Here is a 22,818-nt window from a genome sequence, read left to right on the forward strand (position 1 = left end):
TGCGGGAGGGAGGGAAGATGATCAGCTCGATCTTAGACATTTTGAGTTTAAGAAAGCGCTGGGACATCCAGGAAGAGATAGCAGAGAGACAGTTGGACGTACGAGTGAGGAGAGCCGGGGAGAGATCAGGGGAGGAGAGGTAGATTTGAGTGTCATCAGCATAGAGGTGGTATTGGAAGTTAAAAGAACTAATGAGTTCACCTAAAGAGGACTTATAGAGAGAGAAAAGGAGAGGACCAAGAACAGAGCCTTGGGGGACACCAACAGTTAGTGGAAGTGGGGGGGAGGTAGCATCATGAGAGGAGACAGAGAAGGAACGATCAGAGAGGTAGGAGGACAGCCAGGAGAGGGCAGTATCACGCAGACCAAGAGAGTGAAGGATTTGCAGAAGGAGAGGGTGGTCTACAGTGTCAACAGCAGCAGAGAGGTCAAGAAGAATAAGCAGAGAGTAGTGGCCCTTAGATTTGGCTGCATGGAGGTCATTGCAGACTTTCGTGAGGACAGTTTCCAGTGGAGTGGAGAGAACGGAAACCAGACTGGAATGGGTCAAGCAGTGAGTGAGAGAAAGAAAGGCAGTGAGGCGATTATAGACAATACGCTCAAGGAGTTTGGAGGCAAAGGGGAGGAGAGAGATGGGTCGATAGTTGGAGAGAGTGTTAGGTTCAAGGGTAGGTTTTTTAAGAATAGGAGAGATGAGGGTGTGCTTGAAGGCAGAGGGGACAGTGCCTGATGAGAGTGAGAAGGTGGGCAAGATGGGAACAGGCAGAAGGAGAGAGGTAGCGGAGGAGGTGGGAGAGGATAGGGTCAAGTGGGGAGGTGGGGGGGACGGATGGATGAGGGCCATGACTAGTAGGTAGTATTATTACTATTGCTATTATTATTATTATTATTATTAGTATTGTTATTATTATTATTATTATTATTGTTGTTGTTATTATTATTACTATTGTTATTATTAATATTATTATTATTATTATTATTAATAGTAGTAGTAGTAGTAGTAGTAGTAGTATTGTTGTTATTATTATTATTAGTATTATTATTATTATTACTACTATTATTGTTATTATTATCATTATTGTTATTATTATTGTTGATTACTATTGCACACATACAGGCTAGGGGTTACTATGTTGTCAGCAGCCAGGTAACCAACCTCTTCATTTCTGGATTGTGGCAGGAAACTGGACCAACTGGAGGAAATACATGCATATGGAGAACATGCAAACTCCACACAGATATGGCTTTTGAACCAAGACCTCGGTGCTGCGAGGCAGCAAGCTAATCACTGCGCCACCATTGAGTACTATAGAGTAACGATGGGACATCCGAAGACAACATCAGTAGAAACTGTTGTGTTTAATATTGGTTATATGTACGCTTGCCATACTGTCCTTTTAATCTGGAACACTCATGAATTACACAGGTTCTGTGGCTGATGAAAACCAGGCAAAATGTTGGCTTGACATCAGCCAGCCACAGAACCTGTGTAATTCATGTGTGTCCCGGTTTAAAGGGCTAGGATGGTAAGCCTAGCTATATGGGCTGAATCATGCTGCTACCTTAGGGCCTTATTCAGATTTGTTAGCAGACCAAAAAAGCCCACTAATGAGCATAACCATGGGGGTCATTCCGAGTTGATCACTCGCTGCCGATTTTCGCATTTATGCGGATGCGTATGGGCCGCAATGCGCACGCGCGTTGTGGTTGTGCACAGGTTCTAGCAAAGTTTTTCTTTGCACTGACGGCCGCAAGAAGATTGACAGGAAGGGGGCGTTTCTGGGTGTCAACTGACCGTTTTCAGGGAGTGTTTGCAAAAACGCAGTCGTGTCTGAAAAAACGCAGGCGTGGCTGGGCGTTCGCTGGGCGGGTGTATGACGTCAAATCCGGACAGGAATAGGCTGAAGTGATCGCAAGCGCTGAGTAGGTTCAGAGCTACTCAGAAACTGCACAAACTGTTTTTGCAGAGCTCGGCTGCACAAGCGTTCGCACTTCTGCTAATCTAAAATGCACACCCCAGTGGGCGGCGCCATAGTGTTTGCACGGCTGCTAAAACTAGCTAGCGAGCGATCAACTCGGAATGACCCCCCATGTGCAGTGCAGGAGGGGCAGATATAACATGTGCAGAGAGGGTTAGATTTGGGTGGGGTGTGTTCAACCTGAAATCTAAATTGCAGTGTAAAAATAAAGCAGCCAGTATTTACCCTGCACAGAAACAATATAACCCACCCAAATCTTAATCTTTCAGGGGGACACTCCCGGTATTCGGACACTGTCCTGCCTGTGGGACACAGTGTCATGTGGGCGGGGGAAGGTTGGAAGAGCTTGTGATCACCGCTGTTCTGCTCTGGTGATCACTGAATAGATGCGTACACACACGCACTGCATCTAATCAATGCTGGGAGGAGAGCAGGGGGCTGCTCAGGGAGCGCTGGGCACGCACCCAAAATGATGAGAACGGGGGCTGTGCAGTGAGGCCCCGCCCACTCCCTCCAAGCCCCTCCCCTTTTTTCAATCGCGACCCACCTCTGGCGCGCTAGATCCTGCGTTCACCACCTCAGACATTGGGAAGTATGAAGTGTAGATGTTGCTCATAGCAACCAATCAGATTGTAATTATCATTTATCTAGCACCTTCTAGAAGATAATAGCTAGAACCTGATTGGGTGCTACAGGCAACAGCTCCAGTTCTAAAAACCTTAGTAAATATACCCCCTAGTATTCGGGATGTATATGAAAAAAGCATCTTGGTGTTTTCTATTTTGCCCTCGAACAAGCGATATACAGATGAAGCTGCGCTCATCTAGTGCGTCTCCATCGCAAACGTGCACTCCCTGCGGCAACAGTCACAGGTGGCCCCGGCAAGTAGTGGGTGCGATACACGCTCCCGGCCCACAGCGCCCCCCCTCCCCTGATGCCAGAACTGCAGTAGGTCTGCTGCAGAGAGTCGTGAGTCCGCCTGCTCTCATCCTCTGCACCCTCGCCGCCCCCTGGGCATCTGCCCGGGCTGTCAAATGAAGAGAGTGTCTATGGAGGAGCTGGGGGTGCTTCTTTTGCAGGTACACGGGGAGGGGGCCTGGTCCTGGGAACGGGGGGGGGGGGGGGGAAGTGGTGGTACGGGGGTGCTCCCCATGGGGGTTCCAGGCTACACTATGGAGGTGCAGTATGTAGCTGCTGCTTCTCTCTGTCCCTCCTGCCTCCCTCTGGGGTAAATGTATTATGCGGCATTATGGGGGAGAAGTAGTATCAGCGCACATTATTGTCACTGATACTGGTACCCATGTATTACAGCGGCGGTGCGGGCTCTGCACCCCTGTCAATATTGGCGCTGCTATCTAAACGATAACACGCCGATATGAGGAGGCAATGTAGTCGATGACCGGTCTGACACCTGCAGCTATCGATATTGGCAGCTGCAGGTGGCGATGCCCATACACCACCCCAGGGCTGTGCTGTGGATCTCTCATGACTATGAGATCCCACGCATCTGCAGAGGAGCCAGCCGGACAGGGAGACACAGCACATCAGCACTAACTTTGTGCTCAGGGGGGCATCTGTGTCCCTTCCACCACTCTCTCTCTCTATGTCCCTTCCGCCACTCTCTCTCTCTCTCTCTATGCCCCTGCTGCCTCTCTCTCTATGCCCCTGCTGCCACTCTCTCTCTCTCTCTCTATGCCCCTGCTGCCACTCTCTCTCTCTCTCTCTCTATGCCCCTGCTGCCTCTCTCTCTATGCCCCTGCTGCCACTCTCTCTCTCTATGCCCCTGCTGCCACTCTCTCTCTCTATGCCCCTGCTGCCACTCTCTCTCTCTCTCTCTCTCTCTCTCTCTATGCCCCTGCTGCCACTCTCTCTCTCTATGCCCCTGCTGCCACTCTCTCTCTCTCTCTCTCTCTCTCTCTCTCTCTATGCCCCTGCTGCCTCTCTCTCTATGCCCCTGCTGCCACTCTCTCTCTCTCTATGCCCCTGCTGCCACTCTCTCTCTCTATGCCCCTGCTGCCACTCTCTCTCTCTCTCTCTCTCTCTATGCCCCTGCTGCCACTCTCTCTCTCTATGCCCCTGCTGCCCCTCTCTCTCTCTCTCTCTATGCCCCTGCTGCCACTCTCTCTCTCTCTCTCTCTCTCTCTCTCTCTCTCTCTATGCCCCTGCTGCCTCTCTTTCTCTCTATGCCCCTGCTGCCACTCTCTCTCTCTCTCTCTATTTGCCCCTGCTGCCACTCTCTCTCTCTCTATGCCCCTGCTGCCACTCTCTCTCTCTATGCCCCTGCTGCCACTCTCTCTCTCTCTCTCTCTCTCTCTGTCTCTCTATGCCCCTGCTGCCACTCTCTCTCTATGCCCCTGCTGCCACTCTCTCTCTCTCTCTCTCTCTCTCTCTCTCTCTCTCTCTCTCTCTCTCTGTCTCTCTATGCCCCTGCTGCCACTCTCTCCCTCTCTATGCCCCTGCTGCCACTCTCTCTCTCTCTCTCTCTCTCTCTCTCTCTCTATGCCCCTGCTGCCACTCTCTCTCTCTCTCTCGCTCTATGTCCCTGCTGCCACTCTCTCTCTCTCTCTCTCCCTATGCCCCTGCTACCACTCTCTCTCTATGCCCCTGCTGCCACTCTCTCTCTCTCTCTATGCCCCTGCTACCACTCTCTCTCTCTCTATGCCCATGCTGCCACTCTCTCTCTCTATGCACCTGCTGCCACTCTCTCTTTCTCTCTCTCTATGCCCCTGCTGCCACACTCTCTCTCTCTCTCTATGCCCCTGCTGCCACACTCTCTCTCTCTCTCTCTCTCTCTCTCTATGACCCTGCTGCCACTCTCTCTCTCTCTATGCCCCTGCTGCCACTCTCTCTCTATGACCCTGCTGCTACTCTCTCTCTCTCTCTCTATGCCCCTGCTGCCACTCTCTCTTGGATCCCTGCCTGCTGCTAATACTCTCACCGCCGCCTGCACCTCCACCGCCTCCCGCCGCCTGCACCTCCGCCGCCACCGATGCCCGCAGCTCCGCCGCGCCCACACAGTGATTGACTGTGGATCCAGTGACGGATCCGCTGGCCAATCACTGTGGCCTCACTTACAGGGGCGTGCTTTCATGGGTTGAAAGCACGTCCCTGTATGAAAACTTCCCCATGTATTTTCAATGGGCTGTTAATGCCAATTGCTAGGCCCCGCTCACGCCCTCCCCCTGCTCCCATACCTTTCCCCATTCACAATGGGAGGCACCGCGATCGGTGCCTCCCAACCCCATTTAGACAGGGATAATGATTAGGATAATATAAAGCAGATACTTATGACAGAGAATATGTGTCATAAGTATCTATTTATATTATTTTACTGCCAACCCTGCCTCCCCTGACTGCACGTCCCTGGTCTGTGACATGGCAGTTACGAGCTGATTGGTTGGTACTTCATCTCCGTCCACATTATCTCCATCCAAGGGTTAGTACATAGACCCCAAATTCTTTGTAAAGTGCTCCGGTATATGTATACACTGTATCACAAGTTCTCAGACTCGGTCCTCAGGAGCCCACATGTTTTCCAGGTCACCTGTGAATTTTTAAAATGTGACAGTTGGTGATACACAGTGCAGCTGTCGGGTGACCTGGAAAACATGACCTGCGTGGGGTCCTGAGGACTGAGTTTGAGAACCACTGCTCTATAGAAATAACGTAATAGTTGCGTTATATTTGAGTACATCTCCTTATAGTGAATGGTATCTTACTACATTGTGGCTAGTGCGGGGGAGCAGGGAGATGCACATTGTGTTATCCTGACTCTAATCACTCCAGTGCATTGTAGCAAATTGTGACATTTGCTGCAAATTGCGTCCCCCTCCCCCCCCCCCCCCCCCCTTCCTGTCCTACCCATGTCACTGGGAAGCTGGTGGGAGGTGGGAGGGTGACCTGCTATCTTTGTTGTCCTCAGAAATTCTTGAGTCTCCCGGACGTTCACAGAAAGAAGAATAGGGGTGATATATCAAAGATTCTAACAATGACTAGTGGAGGTGTTGCCTCCGTGAGGGAGCAGCCAGGTCACATAGGAGGGGGCGTGGAGAAGGTGGTGCGGAGGCGTGGAGGAGGCAGTACTGGGGTGTGGTGATGTGATTGCATCATCATAGCCACGCCCCCCGCTTTACAATGCCCTCATTACTCTGTGACCAGGCGGTGAGTGGTGGGGTGCGGCGGGGAGTGACCGCCATGCACAAGACTTGCCCACTTCCCCAGGGGGGCGGGAGTGCCACCCGATTTTCTGGAGCCTCACGGCCTTTCCGGGAGAGTAGGTAAGTATGACTCATAGCAACCAATCAGAATCTAGCTATTATCTATCTAGTACAGTCTATAAAATGAGAATGTAGAATCTGATTGGTTACCGTGGACAACTTCTCTTATCCTATTTACGAGGGTTGTTACATCTCTGTGCTAAAGCTGTTTATTTCCAGATCATGTTCAGCAAAGTAACGTTTTCCTTTTGTGTGTCCTCTCTAAACTTTATACATTTATTATGCAGTGTTCCAGCAGACCTAAATGCACTTTACCTTCATGATTACTTATATTGCAGCTGTTACCCAAACAGCAGGTGGATGCGATTTGGAATTGTTTCTTCCTTGCAAGCTGAAACTAGGTCAGATCATGTTCTCATCAGAACATTCGTTTCTTATATGATAATTATCTATATGCCACGCCAGGCATTGTTATACCCAGTTGCGGATTTACCGCTAGTCAACATAGGATGCCGCTTAGGGACCGGCGAGTCCAAGGGGGACTGCTGGATTGCCCCCCTGTAACACAAAGCCCCACGTACTAATCCTGTAGGCAGCATTGCAGCTCGGTGCAAAGCGGAGTGAGTTGTGGACACGAGTTGAGACCGGACCGCACTGGCTAAGGGGGTCATTCCGAGTTAATCGCTAGCTGCCGTTGCTCGCAGCGCAGCGATCAGGCTAAAAAAATGGCATTTCTGCGCATGCGTATGCACCACAATGCGCACGTGCGACATACGGGTACAAAGCCCGTTGTGGGTGTGCACAGGTTCTAGCGAAGTTTTTAGTCGCACTGATTGCCACAAGAAGATTGACAGGAAGGGGGCGTTTCTGGGTTTCAACTGATCGTTTTCAGGCAGAACTAGCCGGGGGGATAATGCCACAGCAGGGGAGACACTCGGTATGGGGTCCCCCTGCCATAACTTTAATCTGCCCCCCCCCCCCCCCTCCCCCCAACCTAGTCAGCCCAGGGCTGGAATTCCTCAGAAGTGGGGAACCCAACAAATAAAAATGGGGTCCCCCCTCCTGAGCAATAACCAGCACTAGTGTGCGGGGTTCATTGTTAATATTGTTATTTACAGGTGGCCTACAGGTCCCAGCAAGCCTGCCCCAGCATGCTGGCACTTGGAGAACCACAAGTGCCAGCATGCCCGGACATAATGGGCCCGCTGGCACCTGTAGTCCACCTATAAAGAAAATATTAAAATAAAAACACCACAATGTCTTTAAAAAAAGAGTTTATTAGTCAGGGTCTTCACCTGGGGGCGGCGGCCTTTAAGCTCTTTTGCATGGCCGCCACCTCCCCGGGGCTTCCAGCGTCTTCACCTGAGGGGGCCGCCATCTCCCCAGGGCTTCCAGCGTCTTCCTCCGGCGTCTTCACCTGGGAGGCGGCGGCCTTTAAGCTCTTTTGCATGGCCGCCACCTCCCCGGGGCTTCCAGCGTCTTCACCTGGTGGGCGACGGCTGTTAAGCTCTTTTGCATAGCCGCCGCCCATCCAGGACTTCCGGCGTCTTCTGTCTTCAGGAGCTCTTCTCTGCTCCTCCTCTGCCGTCGGACTGACGCGCCTCTGCCTCACGCTGACTTATATAAGTCAGCTGGAGGGGGCGGGGCGATGACGCAGCGAGTGATTGGCCATCTTGAATTTAAAAAGTGACGCTGAGGCACCATTTTTGAAATTGGTACCGCTCCGCTGCCAAACTCTTCAGAATGGCCTGCTGCTAATACTCTCACCGCCGCCCGCACCTCCGCCGCCTGCACCTCCACCGCCCGCACCTCCGCCACCACCGACGCCCGCACCTCCGCCGCGCCCACACAGTGATTGACTGCGGATCCAGTGACAGATCCACTGGCCAATCACTGTGGCCTCACTGACAGGGGCGTGCTTTCATGGGTTGAAAGCACGTCCCTGTATGAAAGCGGCACCTCTAATGGTGCCGCTTTCCCATGTATTTTCATGTATTTCCCATCAGTTGATCGCTAGCTGCCATTGCAGGCTAAAACATGGCATTTCTGCTCATGCGTATGCACCACAATGTGCACGCGCGCCGTACAGGAACAAAGGCAGTTGTGGTTGTGCACAGGTTCTAGCGAAGTTTTAAGTCGCACTGACGGCCACAAGAAGATTGACAGGAAGGGGGCGTTTCTGGGAGTCAATTGACCATTTTCAGGGAGTGTTTGCAAAAACGCAGGCGTGTCTGAAAAAAATGCAGGCGTGGCTGGGCGTTCGCTGGGCGGGTGTATGACGTCAAATCCGGACACGAATAGGCTGAAGTGATCGCAAGCGCTGAGTAGGTTCAGAGCTACTCAGAAACTGTACAGACTGTTTTTGCAGAGCTCGGCTGCACATGCGTTCGCACTTCTGCTAAGCTAAAATACACCCCCAGCGGGCAGCGGTATTGCGTTTGCACGGCTGCTAAAACTAGCTAGCGAGCGATCAACTCGGAATGACCCCCTAAGTCTGGAGGCACCTGGCCGGCTAGAGAAGGAATAGGTGTGCATGGGATTTGTAGTTTATCTTTTACTGTTCGGACTCTGAGCAGCAAAAGATAAACTACAAATCCCGTAGGGATTTGCGCCCTTTATAAGTAGATCTGAACCCCTCCTGGTACTACTACTGGATGTTGGGTACCAGGGGAAAAATGGTAAAATATAGTGCACCTTGGTCTGTGGTTACATGATGGTATTTGAACTGCCACAAGTACTGTACTTCCATTGTAATTCCACTAGGGGCAGCACTGGGCTAATCTCTAGGTGAGACAGTTTTTTATGACTCCAAGGTATAGAAATCAAGATTAATGTACTATACTTTTTGTATTTCATTGATGATTTTTAATGTATGGTTTGGTCTTTAATACATTTTACAGTTTACGTACCACATATCAAAGTATCAAAAAATGTGATGTAGCACAAAGAGCATTTAGCTATTTCAGAACTTAACCAGCTAATTTTAACAATGCGTGATCCACAACTGAAATAGTAATAATGCTGTGAACTTGCCCTAATTGGTTCCTGGGCATTCTACATCTGCTACCATATTGCAGCATATGCCCCTCCCCCGCTGTGCTTAGAAAGTGTTATAATGTGCAAGAAAATGCTGCAGCCAAATTATGGGGGGTTTTCAGATATGGAAACAGTGGCGTTTCTACCGGTGGACGAGCCATGCCAGTTCACGGGGCGCCCGCTGCAGTACTTTTCAACTGGGCCGACTGCTCCCCTTCCAATGACGAAACGCGTCATTTAGCAAAACACCACCCCCAGAGCGGAGTACTAGTGACAGGGAGGAGGGGGAGCGAGCGGGCGGCCAGGGGAGCGGGCTGGCTGGCCTTGAATATTTGGACTGGTACATGAATATTTCACTGTAGAATAATCTCTCCAGATAACAGCAAATTAAAACTGATGTATGTACATGCTAGCATAGAAACTTCAACAAAAAAGTCTTGTGTGGGCTGAATCCTGACAAAACAGTTTAATCTTTTGTTCTTTTTTGGTCTAGGATGTTTCTGACATCCTAGACCACAGGTTCTTAAACTTGGACCTCAGGACCCCACACTGTTCATGTTTTGCAGGTCACCTGTAGACTAATTTCTTCCCTCTCCAATTGTTGCCTATGAATTGCAGACATTGGTCCAGCTGGGGCTGGCTGTACACACCCCTGACAATGACCATTACCCCTGGCAACTAGCATTAGACACCCCTGGCAACTAGCATTAACCCTGGCAACTAGCATTACACACCCCTGGCAACTAGCATTAACCCTGGTAACTAGCATTACACACCCCTGGCAACGAGTATTGCCCCTGGCAACCAGCGTTACCCCTGGCAATGAGCATGACACCCCTCCTACTACATGAAACCCCTAGCAACGAGTATGGATCCCATAGCATTAAACCCCTGGCAACGAGCAAGACACCCTGCCCATGAAACCCCCGTCAACGAGCATGACACCAAGGGAGTGAAACCCTTGGCAATGAGCAAATAATATAAAAGTAATTAGAAGCTTTACTGTAGGGCATAATGTATCAAGGGCATTGCAGTGTGTGGCAAATATGGTGCAGGGGGCATAATATAGTGCAAGGGGCATTACTCTGTGGGGCTTAATATGGTTAAATATTTTTTTTCCCTGTGGTGGCCAAGGTCTGTCGGTGCAGGGTCAAAAACTGGGGTGTAAGGTAGTCTTTTCCTGTGAGGCCATGCCCATTTTAATGAAGCCACACCCATTTGAGTGAGGCCGCACCCTCTCATCGGGAGTGCGCGTGCAAATTTGTATTATTTTATATCTATAGGGTACGCATTTTTTTCTGTCAATGGGGGAGGAGGGGGTGGGGCATTTTTAAATCTCGAAGTGGGAGCCAAATTGTCTAGAAACAGCCCTGTATGGAAGCATAGAAAAAGAGCAAGCAACTGGGCAAAACCCACTTTGAACTGCAGTTGGGCCAGATGTAACATGTGCAGAGAGAGTTAGATTTGGGTTGGGAGTGTTCAAACTGAAATCTAAATTGCAGTGTAAAAAAAAAATGTTTTTCAGCATTTGCGTGCTACATGCAAAAGCAGCCAGTATTTACCCTGCACAGAAAGCTAATGTATTTCCTCCCCTTATACCTGTACTGCAAAATGGTTTGTACCGGATACAAATCTACACGTTTTTTCTGCCTTGATTCCAAATCCGAATCAGGCCCAGTCCTATAAAGGTGATCTGATCACTGTAGTACTGTAAATCTGTGTTTCACTTTCAGGGGTAGTTTTCTGAGCAAGTAGCTAGACTCAAGCAAGTGACCCAGCTTTTCACAGGGAATGCAATGCAAAAATGGCCCTGGAACACTTAAATTGCACTGGCTCGGGGGTCAGATGGCACCCTGCTCCAGCCCCTGCCTGCCATTTAAATAGCATCAGTTGTTCTCTTTTTACAGCAAAACCTTCTCAGATATTGGGGATAATTCTGAGTTGATCGCAGCAGCAAGTTTGTTAGCAGTTGGGCAAAACCATGTGCAGTGCAGGTGGGGCAGATATAACTAGTGCAGAGAGAGTTAGATATGGGTGTGTTATATTGTTTCTGTGCAGGGTAAATTCTGACTGCATTATTTTACACTGCAATTTAGATTTCAGTTTGAATACACCCCACCCAAATCTAACTCTCTCTGCACATGTTATATCTGTCCCCCCTGCAGTGCACATGGTTTTGGCCAACTGCTAACAAATTTGCTGCTGCGATCAACTCAGAATTAGGTCCATTGGCCCTCATTCTGAGTTGTTCGCTCGCTGCTAATTTTAGCAGAATTGCTAATAGGCTAAAAGCCGGCAGTTATGCGTATGCACAGAAGGGCGCACGCGCTAAGCAAATTTACACAAAACTATACTATTTTACTCACAGGCGAACAAAGCTTTTCAATCGCTCTGCTGATTGACAGGAAGTGGGTGTTTCTGGGCGGAAACTGCCCGTTTTCAGGGAGTGTGCTAAAAAACGCAGGCGTGCCAGGTAAAAACGCAGGAGTGGCTGGTCGGACGCTGGGCGTGTTTGTGACGTCAAACCAGGAACTAAACGGACTGAGGTGATCGCAATCTAGGAGTAGGTCTGGAGCTACTCAGAAACTGCAAGGAAATTGCTTTTGTTAGCAATTCTGCTATGCTAAGGGGGGTAATTCCGAGTTGTTCGCTCGCAAGCTGCTTTTAGCAGCTTTGCACACGCTAAGCCGCCGCCTACTGGGAGTGAATCTTAGCATATTAAAATTGCGAACGAAAGATTAGCAGAATTGCGAATAGACACTTCTTAGCAGTTTCTGAGTAGCTCCAGACTTACTCGGCATCTGCGATCAGTTCAGTGCTTATCGTTCCTGGTTTGACGTCACAAACACACCCAGCGTTCGCCCAGACACTCCTCCGTTTCTCCAGCCACTCCCGCGTTTTTCCCAGAAATGGTAGCGTTTTTTTCACACACTCCCATAAAACGGCCTGTTTCCGCCCAGAAACACCCACTTCCTGTCAATCACATTACGATCACCAGAACGAAGAAAAAACCTCGTAATGCCGTGAGTAAAATTCCTAACTGCATAGCAAATTTACTTGGCGCAGTCAAGTAAATTAGCGACATTAGCGACTATTCGCTCCGTTGCGACAAAAAAATAACGAGCGAACAACTCGGAATGACCCCCAAGATACACTCCCAGAGGGCGGCGGCTTTGTGTTTGCATTTCTGCTAAAAGTAGCTAGGGAGCGAACAACTCGGAATGAGGGCCATTGTCAGCCTGTTACAATCAATATGGCATACTTGCCTACTTTTGAAAACTAGAATCAGGGAGATTACAGTAGGACGTGCCATGCAAAGCGCGATGCGGAGCAGAGGGGGCGTGTAATACTCTGCCCAAAGGGCGTGGCTTTTTCCACAAATTGGTGTGTCCATGCTTAAATGCTTGTTGCAAGATATTTCTATATAACATTAGTAACTATATATTTTGGGAAGTTTTGCAAGTATTGATACTAACATTGCTGTCTGCAATACGGGTTTTCTTGTTTGCAATATACTGTATGTTAAAGGGGTCAATACATGATATTAAGAACAGGGGTATGTAAACTTTTGATCAGGGTCATTTGGGTAGTTTCTGTTGTCATTATGATTTAAAAAGAGTAAACACAGTTGTTTGACAATAAATGGCTTCACCCAACCACTAACCATGAGTGAAAGAAAAGTTTGTGAGTTATCATTCAGATTCTCTGACAAATGGCCAGAAAATCACAAATTCTGCTAGGGTATGTAAACTTATGAGCACATCTGTAAGTAAATTATGATTTTAATCTATTAGATGTTACTTTATTGTGAACACTGAATTGTCTGCATCTTGTAGGCACTACCTGTATTGGATGTGCTGTTTTCCATACCAATACAGCATTAACCAAATCATTACACACACCAAATATTCTAACTAAACAAATGTGTCATACTAAAGAAAGATCACTAGCAACAATTCTTACCCTAACAGCTAACTAGCAGCAGCATGCTATGGATGAGTGCACACCAGCGCAGATGAGAAGAAGACCCAGTGTAGTGTCACCCCTGGCTGAATCAGAAGAATCTGGGAGATATGACCTACAAAGCAGGGCAGCAGGAGATTTATGGCTGAAACGGGAGCCTCCCGCAGGATACGGGACGGTAGGAAACTATACAATATGAAGGGGAGGGGGGGCACAGGTGGAGCCAGCGAAGGAGGCGTAGCTCACAGACATATCGCTTCGGCCCTGCAGCTCAGCATATGGCTAATATATCTGCAGATACCGATGTGTCCTCATACATCTAGCCTCAATATGCCACGCAGCGCGAGATGAGTGAGCCGCCAGGTCCTGTGCAACTCTGCTAACGTCTGGCATTCTTACGCGACCTGGCGTGCCAAGAGGGGCTGTTTGGCATGACTGCAGCAATGATGTATGAGGACATATCTGTATATCGGTGCATCGTGCTGTGTGTATGGGCGGTCAGCTGACTGCCCGTACATTTGCATACCTTCGCACTGTCCCGATTTTCGCGGAAGAGTCCCTTTTTTGGGACTGTCCTGCTGTCCCAACCGTCAGCCGCAGTGGTGGTGGGGGGGGGGGGGCAGTTGGGAGACTCCCGTCACTCATTGCCCTGATTAGCACAGCGTCTATTCACGAGAGACGGAGGGACTGGGGGCATGCCATCAGCCATGCAAACCATGCCCCCATAGTGACGGGAAATGGGGGCGTGTATTTCGGTGCTCTTGTGAGGCCACGCCCCCTTTTCCATAAGCCGTGCCCCTGTTTGGGGGGCGCGGCTTCAATGCGCAAGGATGTCCCGAGTTTGCTTTCATAGATGTTGGGAGGTATGCACTTCCAACAGAGGCCGCTGAAATCACAGCTGGGCGGGCACACATGATGGGACTTGTGACGTCACATTGGACTGACGATTGGTAAGACGGCTGATCTGTCGTACTAGTGTGAATCCAGCATAACACTCCAGATTTTGAGGGTCATTCCGACTTGATTGTAGCTGTGCTAAATTTAGCACAGCTACGATCATTTACACTGACATGCGGGGGGATGCCCAGCACAGGGCTATGCCGCCCCACATGTCAGTGCCGGCCTCCCACAGAAGTGCAAAGGCACCGCACAGCGGTGATGCCTTTGCACTTCAAGAGTAGCTCCCGACCAGCGCAGCTTTAGCGTGCTGGCCAGGAGCTACTCATCGCTCCCCGACCCACAGCGGGTCCGGTCACGCCTGCTTTGGCCGGAACGCGCCTACGAAATGGCGGCCAAATGCCGCCGTTTCGCCCCCTCCTGCCCAGCGACCGCTTCTGCCTGTCAATCAGGCAGAGGACATCGCAGCCCTGCCACGGCCTTCGGCACTACGGCGCTGGCGCATGCGCAGCAGAGACCCGTTCACTCGGCTGCGATAAACAGCAGCGAGTGAACGGGTCAGAATTACCCCCTTTAAGGATAGCCATACTTGAGCACAGGTGACAATGAGTACCTCAGTTATTTTTATTTTATTTAACCATCTATGCTCAAGCATGGATAGCTCTAAAACATGGGGTCTAATTCAGATCTGTTCGCTTGCTATTTTTTGCAGCGCTGCGATCAGATAGTCGCCGCCTATAGGCGAGTGTATTTTAGCTTTGCAAGTGTGCGAACGCATGTGCAGCCGCCCTGTACAAAAACATTTTGTGCAGTTTCTGAGTAGCTCTGACCTTACTCAGCCGCTGCGATAACTTCAGCCTGTCCGGAGCCAGAATTGACGTCAGACACCCGCCCTGCAAACGCTTGGACACGCCTACGTTTTTCCAACCACTCGCAGAAAACGGTCAGTTGCCACCCACAAACGCCCTCTTCCTGGCAATCTCCTTGCGAACGGCTGTGCGAATGGTTTTTTCGCTAGAACCAGTGCACAACAACGATCCGCTTTGTACCCGTACGGCGCGCCTGCGCATTGTGGTGCATACACATGCGCAATAGTTACCTGATTGCTGCGCAGCAAAAACGCTAGCGCGCGAACAGATCTGAATTAGGCCTTTGGGCTGCTAGGGTGGCTTGAGAACCACTGCCCTAATAGCTCCAGTTCTCCAGTGCAGAGAAATAACCGTATGTACCAAGTCAATAGCTAGCGTAATTAAAGTAGCAATATTCAGTCTAATTAGTACTTTTATTGCAAATATAACACAGCGACCATTTGTATATTATTTAATGTTTCTGTGCAGTAAACGAAAGAAATCCATTTGACCTTTATCGTAATTCTCAAATTATTTCCCTCATTAAAATGATTATTAATTCTAATTAGAGAACTGTATACACAGCACCGTCAGTAATATCTGTTAATGATAAATATGTTGCTATGTACAGGGAATGTGTCAGTTTTATATGGCGTTCCTGCACAGAGTTTTCTATAGAGACGTCCCTAATGTTTAATGGAAAGAATTCTATGTATGGCACGCTCTTCTCTTTATCTAGTCTTCATTTAAAGACCGGCGTTTAATACATAGAGTATTCAATTCTCGGCCAAATCCGACAGGATTTGCCCGTTCTCGACAATGTCAATCCGACTTTTTTTTAAAGTCGGATTAACATTGTCGGAAACGGGGCTAAAACCTGTCGGATTTGTCTGCGAATCCGACAAAACACGTGGATCTGCGGCTAATCCGCCAATCCACGTGTTTTCCAACAAGTCAGAATTGCCGACCTGTTGGAAAAACGGGAGGCCCATTGAATAGGTCGGAACAGTTTCCGACCTAAAAAAGTCGGAAACTGCCGTCTTTCCGACAAGAGTCTGACGACTGTGGGGGGGTCATATAGGGGTTGGATGCCAGCCCAGTTTTTAGAATAAAATACTTATTTTCCAATGTGGTATACCTAAGTCTATATATAAGATTTTATACGTATCCATGACTTTCCCCTCCTTGAATATGGAGACACAGGAAAGAGGTAAGCTGCGTAAAGTAGAGTTCCACTTAGCGCTGTTACCTCCCCCCAAGCGGAACGTGTCAGTCACTTTGCGATTGGACGCATGCGCAGTCAACTGATAATAGCTCAACTGCATGAAATTGGGTATGCGTCTGAATCAGGCCCTATATTCCCTATCTCATGGACACCTAGCAATATGTTTTTAGAGTGTGGAAGCAAGCCAGAGTGCGTGGAGGAAGCCCAAGCAGATAAAGAGAGAACATACAAACTCCACTAAGATTTGCTATGACCGGCAATTGTGCGAATGACCTCCGCTCTGTGAGCCAGCGGTACTGACCACTATGCCAGCTGTGCCATCCCCTTTCCTGCCAACCAAGTACTTCTCCAGTCACTGCACAATGGGCCCGATTTTGATTTCGACGCATCTGTGAAAACGGACGCCTCTCTAGTTTATGAGCCGAATAAACACGCAGCTCCATTGCAAAATCTATTGTGTGCATGTGCCGCAGTCGGCGCAGTGTGTCCAGTGGCAAGTATGTGCGTGCTGCATCTTATGCAAACGGAGACCAGCAAATATTAGGCATTTCTGGGCGGCGAGGATCAAAACGTTTGTGCATCTCTATGCGATTCTGAGTCGTGCGCACGGGGAAGGGAAGCCTCTTTCTGATGGATCTCTTACACCACGCATGGGGCTGTGTACTAATGATTACAGTTGCCTGTGCGGACGCTGGAACAGTGTGCGGGTTAGGCGTGCATTCTCAGATACACAGATAGCATATGAAAGTGCGTACAGTGCTGCGACTGCAGGGAAAAGTCGGTGCAGAAGAGACACAGGTGCTGCACCATTGGTGGGTGCGACCCGGCTTGAGACCCCTTTCAGACTTGCGCTCCGACCCGGCATATTGCCGGGTTGGTGACGTCACCGCTGACGCTACCGGAGGTGGTGCTTGGAGATAATCATCTCTAAGCGCCGCCTCCTCCTATGCAGAGAACGGGTGCTGGGTCGCCTTGACCCGGCTTACCGTTAACACTGCACCACATCCCAGGTTGATTCTGGCTTCAATCCAGGTCGCGACCTGGGATGAAATGCCGGGATGCTCGATCCGGGATATTGCTTTTGGACCATTTCAGACTATGCAAAATCCTGGATTGATGCGTTCATGTGCAATAACACGGGGAATCTTTGCTGGTCTGTAAGGGTATTATTGGTCTCCGCCACCATGCTATACATTACTGTGCTGCACTTTTGTGAAAATCACCACTTAGCAGTAATGCATGACAATATGCAAAGCTCTCAGGTTCTATGGTGGTCATTCCGAGTTGATCGCTCGCTAGCAGTTTTTAGCAGCCGTGCAAACGCTATGCCGCCGCCCACTGGGAGTGTATTTAAGTGCAAACGAAAGGATCGCAGAGCGGCGGCTACAAAATAATTTTGTGCAGTTTCAGAGTAGCTTCAGACCTACTCCTAGCTTGCCAACACTTCAGACCATTCAGTTCCTGTTTTGATGTCACAAACCCGCCGTGCGTTCTCCCAGCCACGCCTGCGTTTTTCCTGGCACGCCTGCGTTTTTTTGAACACTCCCTGAAAACGGTCAGTTGACACCCAGAAATGCCCTCTTCCTGTCAATCACTTTGAGGCAGCCAGTGCGACTGAAAAGCTTCGCTAGACCCTGTGTGAAACTACATCGTCCGTTGTGAAAGTACGTTGTGCGTGCGCATTGCGCCGCATACGCATGTGCAGAACTGCCGTTTTTTTGCATCATCGCTGCGCAGCGAACATTTTCAGTTAGCGATCGGAATGACCACCTATGTACAGATTCAGAATAGACTGAGCTAATATGTTATACAGAACATTGAAAGGAGGGTATCGGTGAAAGCCGGACCGGACCAAGTTCCGGAACGCCGGACGAGACCCGCTCGCTGCAGCGACCCCTGTCGCTGAGGAGCTTTGTAGGCGCGTGTCCGTGCGGGGGGCGTGTACCTAACAGGCAGTCAGCTGGAGAAGGGGAGCGAGAGCTTAGAGCCGGCTTCCCTCACGAAGCTGCGGCTGCTGCTCCCGTGAGACTGTCAGCCCTCACACACAGCGGACGGGCGGACGGGTCCGTGCGCTGCTGTGTGCGGGGAGACATAACAGCCTCCTGCCCCGCTGCTGCTGTGCCCGCACAGAGGGAGAGAGCGAGGGGGGAGCAGCACAGGGAGATGCTGGTGCTGTGCTGCATACATATATACAGGGGGTGGGGGAGGCATGTATACAATAAGGCATTATATATAATAAATAATGAATTGCCAGTTGAAGGTGTGGGAGGGGGCCACACAGGCACATATATATTTTTTTTACTTAAACTACATCTGTAAATATACCTTGGTTATAAATGAGCTATATTTTCCTCTAATACAGCTGCTGTATTCCTGCATCTTCCAGGGTGAGGACTGGAATAAAGCGTCTGCGGATTGTATACATTTCACAGAAATCAAGCAGAAGGGAAGGGAGCTGGAGAATAGACGGATGGGGATGTCTAGTTTGCATTAGCAACCAGCAGAGGAGAATGTGATTTATTTTCCTGGATGTCAATGGGCCATGACATTAAAGAGTCTGTCTCTTTGTAGCTATGATTGGTATGGTGCTGCACTTTATCATTATGGATTGGTTATACAGCCGAGCTGGGCGCACTGAGGATTATAATTTGTCTGGCTTCAAATAATAAAATATGGGCCCTGGCTCGGTGCTGCGTTGTCAATATGAAGGGGAGAATGTATTGGAAACGGTGCAGGTTCCTTACCGGATTACTGTAATGGGCACAAAAGTAATAATGCTAATGGGTGATACAGGTTCATGCGGAGGGACACGTTCCACTAGAACAGAGGACTGAGTGGAAGTGTACACGGATCTATTATCCACACACCGGATCAATACACTGTAATGAGGCTGGGCTCCGGCACTGAATGTGTTAATGTTATGTGGTTAATACAACACATAAGACTCAAGGATCAAGCAGAGCCCTGCTTCACATAATATTCTAAGTCTGTATAATGGTGGTCATTCCGAGTTGTTCGCTCGGTAATTTTCTTCGCATCGCAGCGATTTTCCGCTAACTGCGCATGCGCAATGTTCGCACTGCGACTGCGCCAAGTAAATTTGCTATGAAGATTGGTATTTTACTCACGGCATTACGAGGTTTTTTCTTCGTACTGGAGATCGGAGTGTGATTGACAGGAAGTGGGTGTTTCTGGGCGGAAACTGGCCGTTTTATGGGAGTGTGTGAAGAAACGCTACCGTTTCTGGGAAAAACGCGGGAGTGGCTGGAGAAACGGAGGAGTGTCTGGGCGAACGCTGGGTGTGTTTGTGACGTCAAACCTGGAACGACAAGCACTGAACTGATCGCACTGGAAGAGTAAGTCTCGAGCTACTCAGAAACTGCACAGAGATGTCTTATCGCAATATTGCGAATCTTTCGTTCGCAATTTTGATAAGCTAAGATTCACTCCCAGTAGGCGGCGGCTTAGCGTGTGCAATGCTGCTAAAAGCAGCTTGCGAGCGAACAACTCGGAATCACCCCCAATGCCTGGAGCTTGTGGGCGATTTCCACCTGGATCTCACATGATGGGGTGCGTGTGTTAGGAAATCATTCCCCGCAAATCACACGGTATTATATGGAGCACAAGGATATATGGGATCAGTACAACATCCCGGTGGTCGGGATTCCGGCGGCCAGGAGACCAACGTGGAGATCCCGGCGGCGAGCGCAGTGCGTCCCCTTGCGGGCTCGCTGCACTCGCCACGCTTCAGGCCCGGCGGCAAGCTTCGGTCGCCACAGGGTTCTATTCCCCTCCAGGTGGTGGCGTGGACCACCCGGAGGGGATTTTAGCAGGTGTCGGGATTCCGGCATATGTATCCTAACAGCTGGGATTCCGACAGGCGGTCAACTGACTGCCTCCCGGATATCTCTCTCTCTCTCTCTATGGGGTAAATTTACTAAAGCTTGTAAAATTGAAAAGTGTTGATGTTGCCCATAGCAACCAATCAGATGCTATCTATCATTTCTCTACCACATCCTAGAAAATGATAGACAAAATCTAATTGGTTGCTATGGGCAACATCACCACTTTTCAATTTTACAAGCTTTAGTAAATATACCCCAATCTCTCTGTCTATCTCCCTGATTCAGAGTTGTACGCTATGACAATGTTTTCTCAGTTGAGCAATTATCGGATGACCGCGTATGCGTGTTATTCGTATCATGCACGTGTCAAAGCCCATTACCATAGTCGCTCGCAGTGCAAAGTGACTGACAGGAAGGGGCGGGTTTGGTGAGATAAGGCATGCGCGTCGCACCAATTTTCAGAGCGTGACGCTGCCTGCATCTGCGATCCCGTACGCATTAAAGATGGCTCCGGAGTCTCAGTAAACGCGGCCATTCTGCCTGACCTGGCGTTTAGAGATGCTGCTGGTGGGCGTCTCAGAGCAAATCCTGCCGGCTGAGACATTTACATATTGTGTCACGCATGTTTTGTTCATACGTTTGTAAATCCAGTCATCAGGACACAGAGACATGTGAGTTCACTGCTGTGCTTTTTATTCCATCCCCAACTCCAGGCACACTGCACACTGGACCACCCACTTCCCAGCATCCCCCTGGTCCCAGGGACCATCACTGAAGATTCATGCTTACACATGTTAGTAAGGGAGTGTCTACAAATATAAGCATTCTAATACACTAACATCACATTCTCTTTTCTTTAAAGATAAGCCCTATACGCTTCAATGCAACAATTAACAACGTCATATTAAGAACATCATCTAACACGTTTCAATGAGTCTCTCAGGTCTGCGTATTTCCCTTTTGGGTCTTTCATACACAGTCTGTGTTTCATCGACCATGTTGGACCTTTCTAGAATCGTGGTTTGTTCACCATTAGCAGGATCATCATACATGTCAGATGAAGGGTATTCTTCAGTCATGTTGTCTTCATTATGGTTAGGTTGAGATCTTAAATCCATCCGATTTCTTCTTACTTCCGTTCCATGCTCTGTACGTATAGTATAAGATCTTGGTGCTACTTGTGCTTGCACAATACCTTTCTGCCCCCAAATACCTTTCTCGTGATCTCTGAGACGGACTTGGTCACCCGATTTTAGATCAGATAAGCTTTTTGCCCGCCTGTCATGGAACAGTTTCTGTTTCACCTGTTGACGTTCCTTACTCAGTGTCACAACTGAGGGCCTGAGCTGACGGGAGGCAGCCTCAGTTGTAGGGGCTGAGATGTACCGGAACCTGGGAGGTTGTATCAGACCCCTGGACATGTAAGTAACATGAATAATAACTGCCCGAAGGCGTGACCATGACAACTTGGATAAAAGTCAATGATGTTTATTATGACAACTCCGCAACACAGCAGCAGTAAAAGAAAACGTAAAAGTCAGCAAAGAATAAATACAGTTCCTGGGTACTACAGGATGGCAGGAGCCACAGGGCACTGGTAGTGTGAGATAGTTCTTATGATCTTCTAGATGGAAAGTCCTTACCTGGCCCGACTGTAGCAATGGAGATAACCCAGGATTGTGCCAGCTGGTGTTCCAGGAAAAGCTGGGTTGCTGAAGATAAAACAGCTGCTGTGGATACTGGCTGGAACCAGACTGTTGTTAGCACGGAGTGGATACTGGCTGGAACCAGTTAAATAATAAATGAACTTGGGAGCGATGAAATATGAACTGAAATGTAGAACTTGAGAGCGGAGAAATAATAATACCGGTGGAGAGTGGTAAAGTGTAGAAAGGACACCGGCCCTTTAAGGGAAGCTGTACTCTGCTGGAAGCTGAGCTGGAAGCAGGTAATGTTGTAGCTGGAAACAGATGAATCCACAATGGATTGGAGAGTCAGGCTACACCGCAGGTGGAATGCTGGTGCGGGTCTCTATGGTGGAAGTCTTGAGACAGGAGCTGGAACCTGGAAGACAATCACAGGAGAGAGACAAACAGGAACTAGGTTTGACAACCAAAGCACTGACGCCTTCCTTGCTCAGGCACAGTGTATTTATACCTGCAGCAAGGAAGGGATTGGCTAGGCAATTATGCAGATTATCAATACTGAGAACAGATTGGTGGAAATGATCAGCTGACAGAATCCAAGATGGCTGCGCCCATGCAGACACTTGGAGGGAAGTTTGGTTTGTAATCCATGTGGTAATGAAAACAGTAATGGCGGCGCCGGCCACCGGAGACAGGAGGCGCCAGGCTGACAGATGCACATCCAACCACGCGGACACAGCGGAGGCCGCGGCTGACGTAATCGCCACTCAGACACTCTGCATGCAGAAGTTCAGGGACGGCGGCGGAGGCCGCGGGAGACGCCATGCCAGGTGTAATATGGCGTTTACTGTGACAGCGTCCCAGAGTGACAGGAGAGGATACAGGAATGTACACATCAGGATAACAGATGGAATCCGGTCCTGGAGCGCTGAGCCAGCCTTAGGAGGCATCTGATGGGTAAGAAATGGCGTCCAGATACCCGGATCGTGACAGCACCCCCCCCTTTAGGAGTGGCCCCAGGACACTTCTTTGGCTTTTGAGGAAACTTGGAATGGAATCTCCGGACCAAAGCAGGAGCATGGACATCAGAAGCATTGGTCCATGAACGTTCCTCAGGACCATAACCTTTCCAGTCAATAAGATATTGTAGTTGACCGTAACG

This window comes from Pseudophryne corroboree, chromosome 5, assembly GCF_028390025.1.
Source record: "Pseudophryne corroboree isolate aPseCor3 chromosome 5, aPseCor3.hap2, whole genome shotgun sequence".
Lineage (NCBI taxonomy): Eukaryota > Metazoa > Chordata > Amphibia > Anura > Myobatrachidae > Pseudophryne > Pseudophryne corroboree.